The sequence below is a fragment of the Triturus cristatus genome, chromosome 4_2 (assembly GCF_964204655.1).
Source record: "Triturus cristatus chromosome 4_2, aTriCri1.1, whole genome shotgun sequence".
NCBI lineage: Eukaryota > Metazoa > Chordata > Amphibia > Caudata > Salamandridae > Triturus > Triturus cristatus.
In genome coordinates, this window is record NC_140586.1 from 370,467,747 (window position 1) to 370,481,805 (window position 14,059).

The 14,059-nt window shown below is 47.9% G+C and overlaps 1 protein-coding gene across 3 annotated transcripts in view; it reads right to left on the reverse strand.

The window, feature by feature from the left end:
• Positions 1-14,059, reverse strand: part of LOC146833908 (coagulation factor XIII B chain-like) — an 897,095-nt gene that overhangs the window by 750,063 nt on the left and 132,973 nt on the right. The gene's annotated exons all lie outside the window — the stretch shown is intronic.

Sequence of the window (14,059 nt, forward strand, 5' to 3'; positions counted from 1 at the left end):
CTCAACAGACATTCTACGGGGAGGTCTGAACTAACCACAACCTTTTTCGGGCCACTTACCCCTCCCCAGGAGAAATCAACAACTGCCATACTGTGATTGGTAGTGACGTTGCTGGCATTGGTCACTAGGTAATCGGTACCTAGCATGATCTGTCCAGGGTCCACAAAGTTAGGCGTCACCATGGTGACACTGGCACAAGTGTCCCTGTAGGCCTGAGCCATTTTTCCATTGATCAAAGGTGTCTGTCTGTATTTGCCCAAAGTATTGGGACTGGCATCAGGGGACATATCCATATCCCCTGTACAGACAAGGACGGCCTGAGTGAGCGTGCCGACTAAGTCGTCACTCCCCTCGGTTCCCAAGGTTAACCCAACTAATGCCTTGGGAGGCGCACTACCACTGCTGACTGTACTAGGGGGTGCAGGTGCCTTAGGGGCTGCAGTGGCAGGAGTTTGCCCTCCTTTCTTGGTGCACTCACTAAACCAGTGAGTCTTACTTTTACAGTATTGGCACCACCTTTTTGACTGGCCTTCTTGAGTCTTCTTCTTCTGTGAAGCCTGACCCCCACCCTCTTTGGTTTGTTGGGGACCTGTCGAAGACTTCTGGTCATTTTGTTCGTTCTTGGTACTACCCTTTTGGTCTGCTTTCTTCTGACCACCCTGGTTCTGGTTCTGGTTCTGCTTGACCCTTGTTCTGACCCATCTGTCTGCCTTCTTTCCCAATTCTTGGGGAGAGGTCAGATCCGAGTCGACAAGGTGCTGATGCAACAATTGGTTCTGACAGTTGTTTAGAATCTGTTCTCGCATGATAAGATTGTACAATCCTGTGTAATAAGTAACCTTGCTACCCAGCAACCAGCCTTCCAAAGCCTTAGTGGCACAATCGACAAAGTCAGTCCAATCCTGAGACTGAATTTTCTGGGTGTCCCTGAACAGCAACCTGTACTGCTCCGTGGTTAAGCCAAACCCATCAATCAGTGTGGTCTTCAGGACTTGGTAGTTGTTTGCATCCTCAGCTCTAGTAGTGAGGAGCTTGTCTCGCCCTTTACCTTCAAAGGAGAGCCACAGTATAGCTGCCCACTGACTTGGGGGGACGCACTGGACAGTGCAGGCCCTCTCCAAAGCAGTTATCCACTTGTGGATGTCGTCCCCTTGTTTTAAGGGGGGCACTATTTTACTCAGGTGTCTAGTGTCTATACCCCTGTCTTTCTCTCTATTGAGAATGCTGCCACCAGTGGGATCTAACCCACTTAATTTCTGCTCTCGGGCCAGGGCAAGTCTTTCTTTGGCGAGGGCAAGTTCTTCCCACTCGATCCTCAGATTGACTTCCCTCATCTTCGCTTCATGCTCCCTTCTCTGAGGGGACGTCATTCCTCTCTGAGAAGATGCCTGAGAGACATGTGTATGAACCGATCTGCTAGAGCCTCTGGAGAGAGACCTAGCTCGTCCGTTCCCAAGGTTAGGCCTGCTTGAGCGTGGGCCCGGGGCTCCCCCAGTTCCATTCTCATGCCTGCTTAAGTTGGTCCTTGTAAGCCTGCTGACTACCACTGGACCTTTGTTTGCCTCGTCTTCTGATAACTCCTCCTCGTCCTCCTCCTCTGTGTGGAGGTCGAGGTCTGGGTCACCGAGGGTTCCCTCTAAGGGAGGCATGTTCCCATCAGCACTGGGGGGACCTGTGTTAGAGGACCTCCTAGCATCGTACGCCTCTAAGAGACCTATCAGAATTGCGATGGTAGGGTTAGAACCCTGGTTTAGCTTCCTGGAGGCACACAGTTGTCTCATCTCCTTGAAGCTAAGAGCTGCATATCGTGACACGACCTGTGGAGGGTCACTGACCACTAAGGGAGTCTCCGCAGACTCTCCGTGGACCGACATGCTTTTCTAGTGAGGAATAAGTGATGCACCTACCTACACTATGTGTTTATCTACTGATCCCTTGCTAAGAGTTGTAGTCAGGGTGTGCTAAGCCCTGTTACACTACAACAGCCGGTTCAGTAGAACTCGGAGTATTCTAAGTTAAGTTATATGTACCTGGGTACTTATGTGATCTTTCACTTCGATATTCTTAGGATACGTGTGTGGTAAAACAACAGCAAGCTCAAATCCCAACCGCTGCTCACCAATGTGAGAAGTTGGCCTGATATGTAGTGCTCACTATTCTAGTGATCACTGTGTATCATTCCAAACGACCCTTATTGATGATTGGTTGTAAGTCAACCTTATAGACCAGCTATCCTAGTAGCGTGGATACGAGCAGTCTTAGGCTAAACTCTAGAGGGCGTGTTAAGCCAGCTGTTTTACCACCACATTTACCCCTTGAACACCACGTGAAAGGACACCACACGAGTTGTTATGAAAATAAAGGATATTTATTTATAACAAGACTACCCTGGCTCTTTATGAGTCAGGGAGCTAAGCACACTACAAAACTCTTACGAAAATACTTCAAGTTGCACAATTTACACATATGCCCGAGGGGCACGAGAAACCATATACACTAACAGTGAAATGCGAATGGTTAGAGTCTGGAGTTACTGATTCCGGAGTGATCCGATCAGTGGGACTAAATGAAAAAGGAACTGGACACTTGTAGAGCGAACCTGCGATGGAGCACCGAAATGCTCGAGTTACCTAGCCCAGAGGCTGCGGCTGCGGGAGGTTCGGCAAGATGTCTGGAGTCCTCGTTGTAGTCTCAGGAGCCTGAAAGAAGAAGTTGCTGGCAGGCGACCAGTGACGATGTTCAGCGAGATCCAAGCCTGGATCGGTTATGAAGGAAACCTGAAAGCAGAGGGGACTCAGTTCTCAACCGCTAGCCAGCGATCGTGTGGGCACCAGGAGGGTACCGGCTGAAGTCACCTCGACCAGGTGAGTGGATGACGTCGGACTCGGCTGTTCCTCGGACCAGGAGGCGCGGCGGCGAACAGGATGGAGGGCGAGCTGTCCCATGCAGGTGTCTGCTGTCGATGATGCTGGGCCCAGGAGTGGGGCAGCAGGTCTTGGCAGTGGCAAGCCCACGCGGTGGAGTCAAGATGGCGTCTGGAGTGGACCAGGAGGGTCCGTGGTACTCCTCTGTTGAAGGGGAGCAAGAGCCAGTCTGGAGCAACCAGACTAGTGATGAAACAATCGTGGGGCGTCGTGAAGAGGGCCACAAGCCGGTCGGCAAGTGGTCGGACAACGCGGTGAACAGCAAGGAGCGGAAGGGCCCCCACGCAGATCTCGTGGATGCTGGGGAGGCAGACTTCGGTGCTGGAGCTGCTCAGGGTTAGGGCTTCTCAAACCCTAGGTGCACTCACTCGAGGGTCCCTCGGTGGGAGTGCTAGATAAGTGTCGTGCAGGTTCTGAAGATGGCCGGTCCCACAGGTCTCGTCACACCTACGACTCTCAGCTGGGCTGATGATGTAGGTAAAAGGTCAGAGATGGCAGGGAACTCGGGTCTCGTCGAGCTGGGCAGTCTTGATCCGTAGGAGAGACTTACAGCAAACCGCAAGCGCTTAGGTGGTGCCTGCTGGTGCAGGGTGGCTACTCCTTAGCCACAAGGGAGAGTCTTCAGGAATAGTCAAGAGTTCCTTTCGTGGAAAGTAGTTCAAGATTCAGAATTATCCAATTTGGGAAGGGGACTCGCTCCTACCTTTATTCTAAGAAAAGGGGCTGGCCCGTGACTAGGTCCTACCTATGGGTGGAGCCAGGAGGGGGGTGGTGACACCCCTATCCTTTGTCCGGCTTCGCCCCGGCTCAGGGGCAGGGTTGACCCCGAAACTGGTTTGAGCCGGGCTATGCACAGTGAGCACCGGGGTGCCACTTGCAATCACCTTCCTTTCAACCCTGTCTACCTGGGATACACAAACCCTGTCTGGGATGGTGCTAACACCGCCCTCGACAGGAAACCCTTTGTCCAAGCTCCCCTCGCTGGAAGGTCTCCCAGCAGCAGGAGGTCAGACTTGTGTCTGGTGGCAGCATCCATTTTGTGATGCTGAGGCTTGAGTCAACTTTAACCGGGGTTCAAGGTTACTTCCATGTCGTGCCCCTCTAAAAGGGGGGAATGCTAACCCCCTCGCCAGAACTGGCGAGGGGTTCGTATTCCAATTCGTATGACACCTTACTCGACATGTGTAGGTGAAGCGATGCCAAAGTTAGCAAATAACCGCAAGGATTATAATGCATTAAAAGTAGTTGGCCCGCGTCACCATGGAACGGCTATTAGGACTTGGTTCCGCAAGCCGTCGACGGGCTCAGCTCGTGCCAGAGCACCGTTCCACATGATTCCCTGCACTCTGCCTTCAGGATTGATAAGGCCTGCCATAGGAGTGACTGATAGGAGTCCATGTGTCCATTTTAGGGTTAGGTGTAGGCCTGGGCCAAAATTCCGTTCCGTTCGCGGAAGTTGCGATATTTTGGCATTCTCGCGTTCCGCGGAAAGCGCGAAAATGTCAAAATTTCCGCATTCCGCAGCTTAGCGATAATTTTTTTCTTGCTCGCGCTGTAAAACAATACATTCTCGCGCGCGCGCGATCGCCTTACCTGAATCCCTGCGTTCTCCGACAAGTTTTCTTGACCCGGTCGCGTTCTCCACGAGATGTTGGATTTTGGTAGCCATTTTGCGCTGTCTCGCGAGAGTTCGCGGCCGCATTCAAGTCATTTTTCACGCGATCACGTCATTTGTCGCGCGATCAGGTATTTCTTCTCGCGATCATGCACCGCGCGAGTATGAGAAGATTGAGATCTCGAACATGTCATTCTACATCGCGAGCCAGAGAATGAGGACGCGGGCACATGAAATCGAACGCGAACAGGAGAAAGAGACCGCGAACACGTCATATCCAACGCGACAGGGACAAAGAAGAGAACGCGATCATATCGTTTTCGACACGCCGGCGGAAGTAATGTGAAGCTGGAGAACTCAACAATGTAAAATTTACAATTTGGAGAGGAATATCGGCTCTAGCAGCATGAAACCATCTGCAAATACTGATTTTGGATGAAAAGAACTCCTTACATTCACATTTGGCTTTCCTTTTTTGTGCAAGGACTCCAGGATTCATTTTTTTTTTACAAAGTGGAGAGAGGGAGGAAGTGACACAGATTCTCCAACTTCCTGTTCCTGTCCAGCAGGCTCCTCCCAGTGCTTTGTCCATCTCCTGCTCATTCTGCCTTTGGATTTGGAGCTGGAAAGATCTCTCTTTTTGTCTGCTGCATCATTGCAATTGGATTTCAGGATTTTTGGAATAGGATATTTTACAAGTAAGTGGTTGTTGTGTTTGATTGTGGGCATTGCAGTTGTTGTGTAACTACAATTTATTTTTGATAATTAATTATCATCATTCCTTTTTTTTTTTTTTAATTTATTTTAATTTTGTGGGTTGTAGTAGTAGGCCCGAGCTAGCCATGGGCATGGCCTCATGGGTGTGTGTGTGCATGATGAAGCAACTGTTCCTTTTGTTTTTTGAATATATTTCATTTTCAATCACATTTAGGGCATGGATGGCATTGGATTGAGTTGGGGAAGTGTGTATTTTGGGGTGGCCTTGCTGATGTTGTTGGGGCTCTCCATGTGGCTGGTGGCCATTTTGAGGCCTAGGCCTGCAAGCTTGCCTGGCCTTGTCTGCCAGCAGGCCTGCTTTCATCCACTGCTACCAGAGCAGGTAGCCACAGCTTTAGTAATCTACTGTTTTCTGTGTGTTCTGTTGATTTTAGACATCATTTTGGGCATGGATGGCATTGGATTGAGTTGGGGAAGTGTGTATTTTGGGGTGGCCTTGCTGATGTTGTTGGGGCTCGCCATGTGGCTGGTGGCCATTTTGAGGCCTAGGCCTGCAAGCTTGCCTGGCCTTGTCTGCCAGCAGGCCTGCTTTCATCCACTGCTACCAGAGCAGGTAGCCACAGCTTTAGTAATCTACTGTTTTCTGTGTGTTCTGTTGATTTTAGACATCATTTTGGGCATGGATGCCATTGGATTGAGTTGGGGAAGTGTGTATTTTGGGGTGGCCTTGCTGATGTTGTTGGGGCTCTCCATGTGGCTGGTGGCCATTTTGAGGCCTAGGCCTGCAAGCTTGCCTGCCCTTGTCTGCCAGCAGGCCTGCTTTCATCCACTGCTACCAGAGCAGGTAGCCACAGCTTTAGTAATCTACTGTTTTCTGTGTGTTCTGTTGATTTTAGACATCATTTTGGGCATGGATGCCATTGGATTGAGTTGGGGAAGTGTGTATTTTGGGGTGGCCTTGCTGATGCTGTTGGGGCTCGCCATGTGGCTGGTGGCCATTTTGAGGCCTAGGCCTGCAAGCTTGCCTGGCCTTGTCTGCCAGCAGGCCTGCTTTCATCCACTACTACCAGAGCAGGTAGCCACAGCTTTAGTAATCTACTGTTTTCTGTGTGTTCTGTTGATTTTAGACATCATTTTGGGCATGGATGGCATTGGATTGAGTTGGGGAAGTGTGTATTTTGGGGTGGCCTTGCTGATGCTGTTGGGGCTCTCCATGTGGCTGGTGGCCATTTTGAGGCCTAGGCCTGCAAGCTTGCCTGGCCTTGTCTGCCAACAGGCCTGCTTTCATCCACTGCTACCAGAGCAGGTAGCCACAGCTTTAGTAATCTACTGTTTTCTGTGTGTTCTGTTGATTTTAGACATCATTTTGGGCATGGATGGCATTGGATTGAGTTGGGGAAGTGTGTTTTTTGGGGTGGCCTTGCTGATGCTGTTGGGGCTCGCCATGTGGCTGGTGGCCATTTTGAGGCCTAGGCCTGCAAGCTTGCCTGGCCTTGTCTGCCAACAGGCCTGCTTTCATCCACTGCTACCAGAGCAGGTAGCCACAGCTTTAGTAATCTACTGTTTTCTGTGTGTTCTGTTGATTTTAGACATCATTTTGGGCATGGATGGCATTGGATTGAGTTGGGGAAGTGTGTTTTTTGGGGTGGCCTTGCTGATGTTGTTGGGCCTGGACATGTGGCTGGTGGCCATTTTGAGGCCTAGGCCTGCAAGCTTGCCTGGCCTTGTCTGCCAGCAGGCCTGCTTTCATCCACTGCTACCAGAGCAGGTAGCCACAGCTTTATTGATCAAGTGTTTTCTATGTGATCTGTTGAATTTTTAGACATCACCTTCCTGAGAGTGTAGTGTGGCTGTACACAGTACTAGTAGTATAACATAGCTCTAGTTAAAAAAAATTCATAAATGGCTAGACTATCTTTTGTTTGCACTAGTACAGTACTAAGTAACTGAACCACAAAAACAAATGCAACATTTCACTGATGTTCTTCTCCTGTCTTCTTTGCTTTTAGGTGCACAAAAGACAGAGTAGGAGGTGTCATCGGCATCACCTGGCTACCCGTTGTACTGCCAGCCAGACAGAAGTCCTGCTGCGCATCACGCCCACGTGTGACCAGAACTTGTTGTGCATCTGCCTCCTGCCTGACGTCGGAATAAGATGGCCCCAAAGAAAGGTACCAGGTCCAGTACCAAGAAAGTTGCTGGTGAGAAGAAGGAACAGAAAAAGGAAGTGCCATTAACCACGACTGGTGGTGTGCCGGCCAAGGTTTTTTTTGGCACCAAAGCGTTGTCCGGGAACCAAGCTGGGAGCAGCACAGCGGTCCAGCAACCCCACCAACCTAGGCCCAAGGGCTTTACTGTCGCAGAGGTAGCCAGTCTACTAACGGGCAGCGGTGTTGAAGAAATGTCATTACCGCAAAGTAGTACACAATCAAGTTCAACGCAGGCGCAAACTCAGCAGATCAGTGTGCAGCCGGCGCAACCAGAACAGCAGCAGCAGCCGGCGCAACCAGAACAGCAGCAGCAGCCGGCGCAACCAGAACAGCAGCAGCAGCCGGCGCAACCAGAACAGCAGCAGCAGCCGCCGCAACCAGACCAGCAGCAGCAGCCGCCGCAACCAGACCAGCAGCAGCAGCCGCCGCAACCAGAACAGCAGCAGCCGCCACAACAGCCCACCATAGTAGTTGTTGCTCCTGACGTAGGGGCATTTCAGGAAATCGAGCTTCCTGCAGACAAAGCGGAGCGAAGTCAAACCACTGTTCCAGAACATCTATTGTCTTCCAGACCACCAGCAAGGAAAAGGAGGCTTAGTCCATCATCTTCTTCTTCAAGCCCCGCTTCTGATGATCGTGATGACACTTGGGTCCCACCAGCTCGGTCTGAGAGTGAAGTACGCCACAAGACATTGCTTCTGAAAAGGAAGGTCCCAGAAAAACTTAGAGTTATGGAGGTAGATGTAGAAGAGGGGGGTGATGATGTTGATGAAGACGAGCCAGTCATCACGCACATTACTCCCGCCCCAAAGGGATTGGAGACCGACATTCTAACCCTATCCAGAAAGGCTGCTACTGAGCGGGATGCAGCACGGATCTCACCAACACAGGTTACACCACCACTACCTCCAGCTGCCATATTTTCCAAGGCCCGGCAGGGACCTACATCCAGCTCAACCACCTCAGTAGGAAGTGGTAGTAAAAGTCACAGTGTAGGTGGACAGGGTCACATATTTTCAAGGACCCCCTCAAGTTCATCTGGTGTTGAAAGTGGCACATCCAGCAGTGCCAGAAAGTTCTCCTCCCCAGTTTGGGACTTCTTTTCTGTTAGCGCCAAGGAGGAGAACGTTGCTATATGCGCAATTTGTCGGCAAGGTGTTCGGCGTGGTAAGCTTGGTACAAACTATGGTACCGGAGGACAAGCAAGTCATCTCAGAACACACCACACTATTGTGTGGGAGGATCACCTACTTAAGTTAAAAGAAAGTAGGAAAACTAAACCCTTTGAAGTTGGTCAGGAATCAGGGAGCGATATTATTGTGGTGGCAGGTGAAGAACAGGGAGGCATTTCTAGCCCTGTCTCCAGTAGTGCAGTCACTGCAGTGGTAACGCCCACATCCTCCTCAGTAACATCAGAGTGGCACCGCAGTAAGAGCCATACTCAGAGTGTGGGTGAGACACCAAGGCGACCGGCGGCGAGTACCTCAATGAGACAATCTGTGTCGTTGAGCCTTAGTGGGTTAATGGCACCACTAAGGAAAGTAAGCCAGCCTACCATTGACAGCATGTTTAGGTTGGAGGGGCAGTTCCAACGCAACCACCCAACGGCACGATTGTACAATGCGAAGCTGGCTAAAATGTTAGCGCTGGACCTTCTTCCTTTTTCATTTGTGGAAGGGGTGGGTTTCCTTGAATTTGTGTCTGCCATCTGCCCGAAATGGAAAGTTCCAAGCCGGTCCTATTTCGCAAGAATTGCTGTTCCGGCACTACATCATGATGTGCTGGAATTGGTTGGACAAGCTTTGCAGAAGAGTGCTGTGCACAATATCCACCTGACAACAGACATGTGGACCAGTTGCCAAGCCACAGATTACATGTGTATCACTGCACACTGGATCTCTTTTGTGGGGGTTAAAGATCTACTATCTGCACGAGGTGTTGTTGACACAGCTGCGATTTTTGAAGGTACTCGGAAACATGCAACTGTAGCCATGTTCGCCATGGAGAAATCTCATACGGCTGAAAACATTTTAGAAGAGTTTCGCACCAAGGTTTTGGAATGGCTGCAGCCCAGAGGGCTTGGTATTGGTTTTGTTGCCACAGACAATGGCAGTAATGTACTTAAGGCCATGGAACTTGGTTCCTATTTCAGGGTTCCGTGTTTGGCACACTGCATAAACATTATAGTGCAAGACTTTCTGAAAAAAGAACCCATAGTAAGCAATTTACTGTCCATCTGCCGAAGAATATGCACTCATTTCAGCCATTCTTTTAAAGCTCGGAAGCAGCTGAGGATCTTCCAACGTGAGCGTAGGGTGCCAGTCAAGGCACTCATCCAGGAGGTGGCAACACGTTGGAACTCAACGTATTACATGCTTGATCGTCTGTACGAACAGCACAGGTCACTCAATGATTATGTCTGGTACAAAGGCAGTGATGCTAGTGTTAAAGGCATGACCCTTCAGAGGGAGCAATGGACCCTAATTCAATGCCTGACTGAGATGCTGTCTCCTTTTGAGGTCTTCACACGTGAAGTCAGCAAGGAGGACTGTACAATGGGCCAAGCGATCCCATTGTTGCAAATGCTAGAGCATGAGCTGAATAATGTGTCTGAATCCTACAAAGGTGTAGAGGACAGAAGGCAAGCCCATGACTTGGTGGAGAGCTTATCCAGGCGCTTATCAGAAAATGTAAGGATACAAAATAAAATTTTGTCACAAGACCATTACATTTGTGCCACAATTCTGGATCCACGTGCAAAATTAGGACTATTCCGTTCTTTTTCCGACACTGATGTTGCCCGCTACAAAAGTTGTATAGCTGAAGCAGCCATCAAGTTTGAAAACGAAGGGCTGCTAATTAAAAGCCCGCCACATCAACCCACAACAAGTACTGATACTGAAGCAGGCCATGCAGAATCAAGTGCAACTTCGTCGGCTGAGGGCAGTGCGGTTGGCTCACAACCGCAACACTCACCATCACCATCGACTACAAAAACAATAACTGGATCATTCGGCCGAGTACAATCATTATCAGATTGGTATGTAAAGATGGGCCGTAAGCACAGTGCTGATGCACAGAAAAAACAGCACAAAAGCTTACCAGCAGCAACCCTGAACATTGAGCGGATGGTCCAGGCCTATCTGGACGATCCAACAGAGGTGTACGTTGATCAAAACCCAGTGCAGTATTGGTATAGGAAAAGGTCTGAATGGCCACAGCTCAGCAGGCTGGCGATAAGCTATCTGGCTTGCCCTGTCGCAAGTGTCTCTTCCGAACGTGTTTTCAGTGCTGCTGGTTCCATTGTAACCTTGAGAAGGACCAGTCTATCTCCCAAAAACGTGGAGAGGTTAACAATGATCAAAATGAATCAGCACTTCATACCACCGAATTACACAATGCATGAATCAACAGAGGAAGATGAGGACAGCGGCTCAGGTGACGGTAGTATTGTGTCAGATGATTACCTACTACTGGAAGATCCCCCAGAGTTTGAGGACGAGCTATACTTCCCTGACAATTAGGCTCGCACTTACTGTCTTCCTCCCTTTTTTCCCCCTTTGTTTGTGTCTGTTGTTCCGGTTATAAACTTGTGAATCGCAACCAATGCATTATCACCGTCTTCTAATCTTCTAATTTAAGATACAAGTTTCAGGTGTCTGCCATTTGACACTACAGTCCTCAGAATCCAGCTCCTCCGCTCGATCATACTGCATCTCCTGGTCAATTCCATTTCCCTCATGAATGATGATTGGATGATGGTAACAACAAATTCAAACTTTCCTCGTCCTTCCAAAACAAGTGGACCATGAATCTGATGACTTCTATAGCTATCCTCCTTCAGAGCCGAGAGAGACTGGCCATTAACTGAAAATAAGATGCAACAGGTAATGATTGATGCCATGCATTGTCCGCAGAAAAGCAGACTGAGTGATGTAGATTTTGTTGTGTGTGTTGCGCATGAATGAATTGATGTAATTGTGCACTGCCACTAATCAACTTTCTACAGAACACACTAGTAATTACTAATTTTCCTCTTCTGGCAAACAAGAAATGTGTACTTCTCTCCTGCATCTTGGTGATACATTGCTTTTAATTCAATACAGGAAGGGCACTCACTCAATCTGCTGCGCAATGCAAATGACTGTGACTTAACAGCACCGTCCATCATGATGATGGCGAAAGAGACGGCCTGCAGCGTTAACGAGATGAGATGCAACAGGTAATGATTGATGCCATGCATTGGCCGCAGAATAGCAGACTGAATGATGTAGATTTTGTGGTGTGTTTCGCATGAATTGATGTAATTGTGCACTGCCACTAATCAACTTTCTACAGAACACACTAGTAATTACTAATTTTCCTCTTCTGGCAAACAAGAAATGTGTACTTCTCTCCTGCATCTTGGTGATACATTGCTTTTAATTCAATACAGGAAGGGCACTCACTCAATCTGCTGCGCAATGCAAATGACTGTGACTTAACAGCACCGTCCATCATGATGATGGCGAAAGAGACGGCCTGCAGCGTTAACGAGATGAGATGCAACAGGTAATGATTGATGCCATGCATTGGCCGCAGAATAGCAGACTGAATGATGTAGATTTTGTGGTGTGTTTCGCATGAATTGATGTAATTGTGCACTGCCACTAATCAACTTTCTACAGAACACACTAGTAATTACTAATTTTCCTCTTCTGGCAAACAAGAAATGTGTACTTCTCTCCTGCATCTTGGTGATACATTGCTTTTAATTCAATACAGGAAGGGCACTCACTCAATCTGCTGCGCAATGCAAATGACTGTGACTTAACAGCACCGTCCATCATGATGATGGCGAAAGAGACGGCCTGCAGCGTTAACGAGATGAGATGCAACAGGTAATGATTGATGCCATGCATTGGCCGCAGAATAGCAGACTGAATGATGTAGATTTTGTGGTGTGTTTCGCATGAATTGATGTAATTGTGCACTGCCACTAATCAACTTTCTACAGAACACACTAGTAATTACTAATTTTCCTCTTCTGGCAAACAAGAAATGTGTACTTCTCTCCTGCATCTTGGTGATACATTGCTTTTAATTCAATACAGGAAGGGCACTCACTCAATCTGCTGCGCAATGCAAATGACTGTGACTTAACAGCACCGTCCATCATGATGATGGCGAAAGAGACGGCCTGCAGCGTTAACGAGATGAGATGCAACAGGTAATGATTGATGCCATGCATTGGCCGCAGAATAGCAGACTGAATGATGTAGATTTTGTGGTGTGTTTCGCATGAATTGATGTAATTGTGCACTGCCACTAATCAACTTTCTACAGAACACACTAGTAATTACTAATTTTCCTCTTCTGGCAAACAAGAAATGTGTACTTCTCTCCTGCATCTTGGTGATACATTGCTTTTAATTCAATACAGGAAGGGCACTCACTCAATCTGCTGCGCAATGCAAATGACTGTGACTTAAACAGCACCGTCCGTCATGATGATGGCGAAAGAGACGGCCCGTTAACTTAAGATGAGAAGTAACAGGTAATAAATGATGATAATTAATGGCATGCATTGGACACCTGACTCTGAGCTATTGATCTTTGTGTTGGCGTTGTTTGTTGTGCACAAAGTGAATGATGTCAAAGTGTACTAGTGTTAATCTATCTTTCTGTACACAATAAAGAATGACTCAAGTCAGTAATATTTATATTTCTACTCTTGTTGTGTTCTAAAAATTACACTTGTACTGCAGGCCGATCTTCAGTCAGTAGAAGTATCAGAGCTGATGATGAAGTCAGGAGGATGTTTCATGAGTGGCATAAAACGGAAAAGCCTAAAGGTAAACACGTGAACCACAACCACAGCACACCCAAATGTCTGTGTAGAAGTTGAATAGAGTGTAGCGGTGGGATGACTGCAGTGCATTGATTTTACTAACTTTAACTGTAAAATGCTATGTCTGGAATGGATAATGTGCTTTGCGTTTGTCCAACTCTTTGAGAGAAAAAAAAAAGGACTGTAAAGTGGTAACGTAGGATGTGCTAATGGTAAGCACTGTGGGCCTGATCTCTCCTGTTACTGTTGAAGGTCTATGCTGGAAACAGACTACAGTAGAGATGATGCATATGCATACATGCCACCTCGGAAAGTGTTCTTGTTGCACTACACCATCACTTGTGCATTTGTTTTCACTTTCTTTCTGAATATCTCCTTTGGTTTTCAATCTAAAATTACAGGCCGGGCCTTGTCCAAAACTTTGTAAAACATTACAATGCATATTAATTACCTTACCTATCAATCACCTTTTTATTCCAGCCGGGCAGTGGCGAGTGGTGAGGCGACACACCCTAGATTGATGGACGAGAGGAGCAAGAGGAATGCCGAGATGCAAAAAACCAGTCCACATTTTTGACCAGGATAAGACAGTAACAGTATCCACTTTTCACTTCTTTTAAAAAATTTGATTAATATCTTGTATACATTCTTTACAACAGTGTGTTCTTGGAGTTGTTATTATCAATCATCATTACGTTTTCTCTGTGTTTACGATTCTTCACTACCAATATTTAAAATTTCTATTTGCTATCTGTTAAAGTTT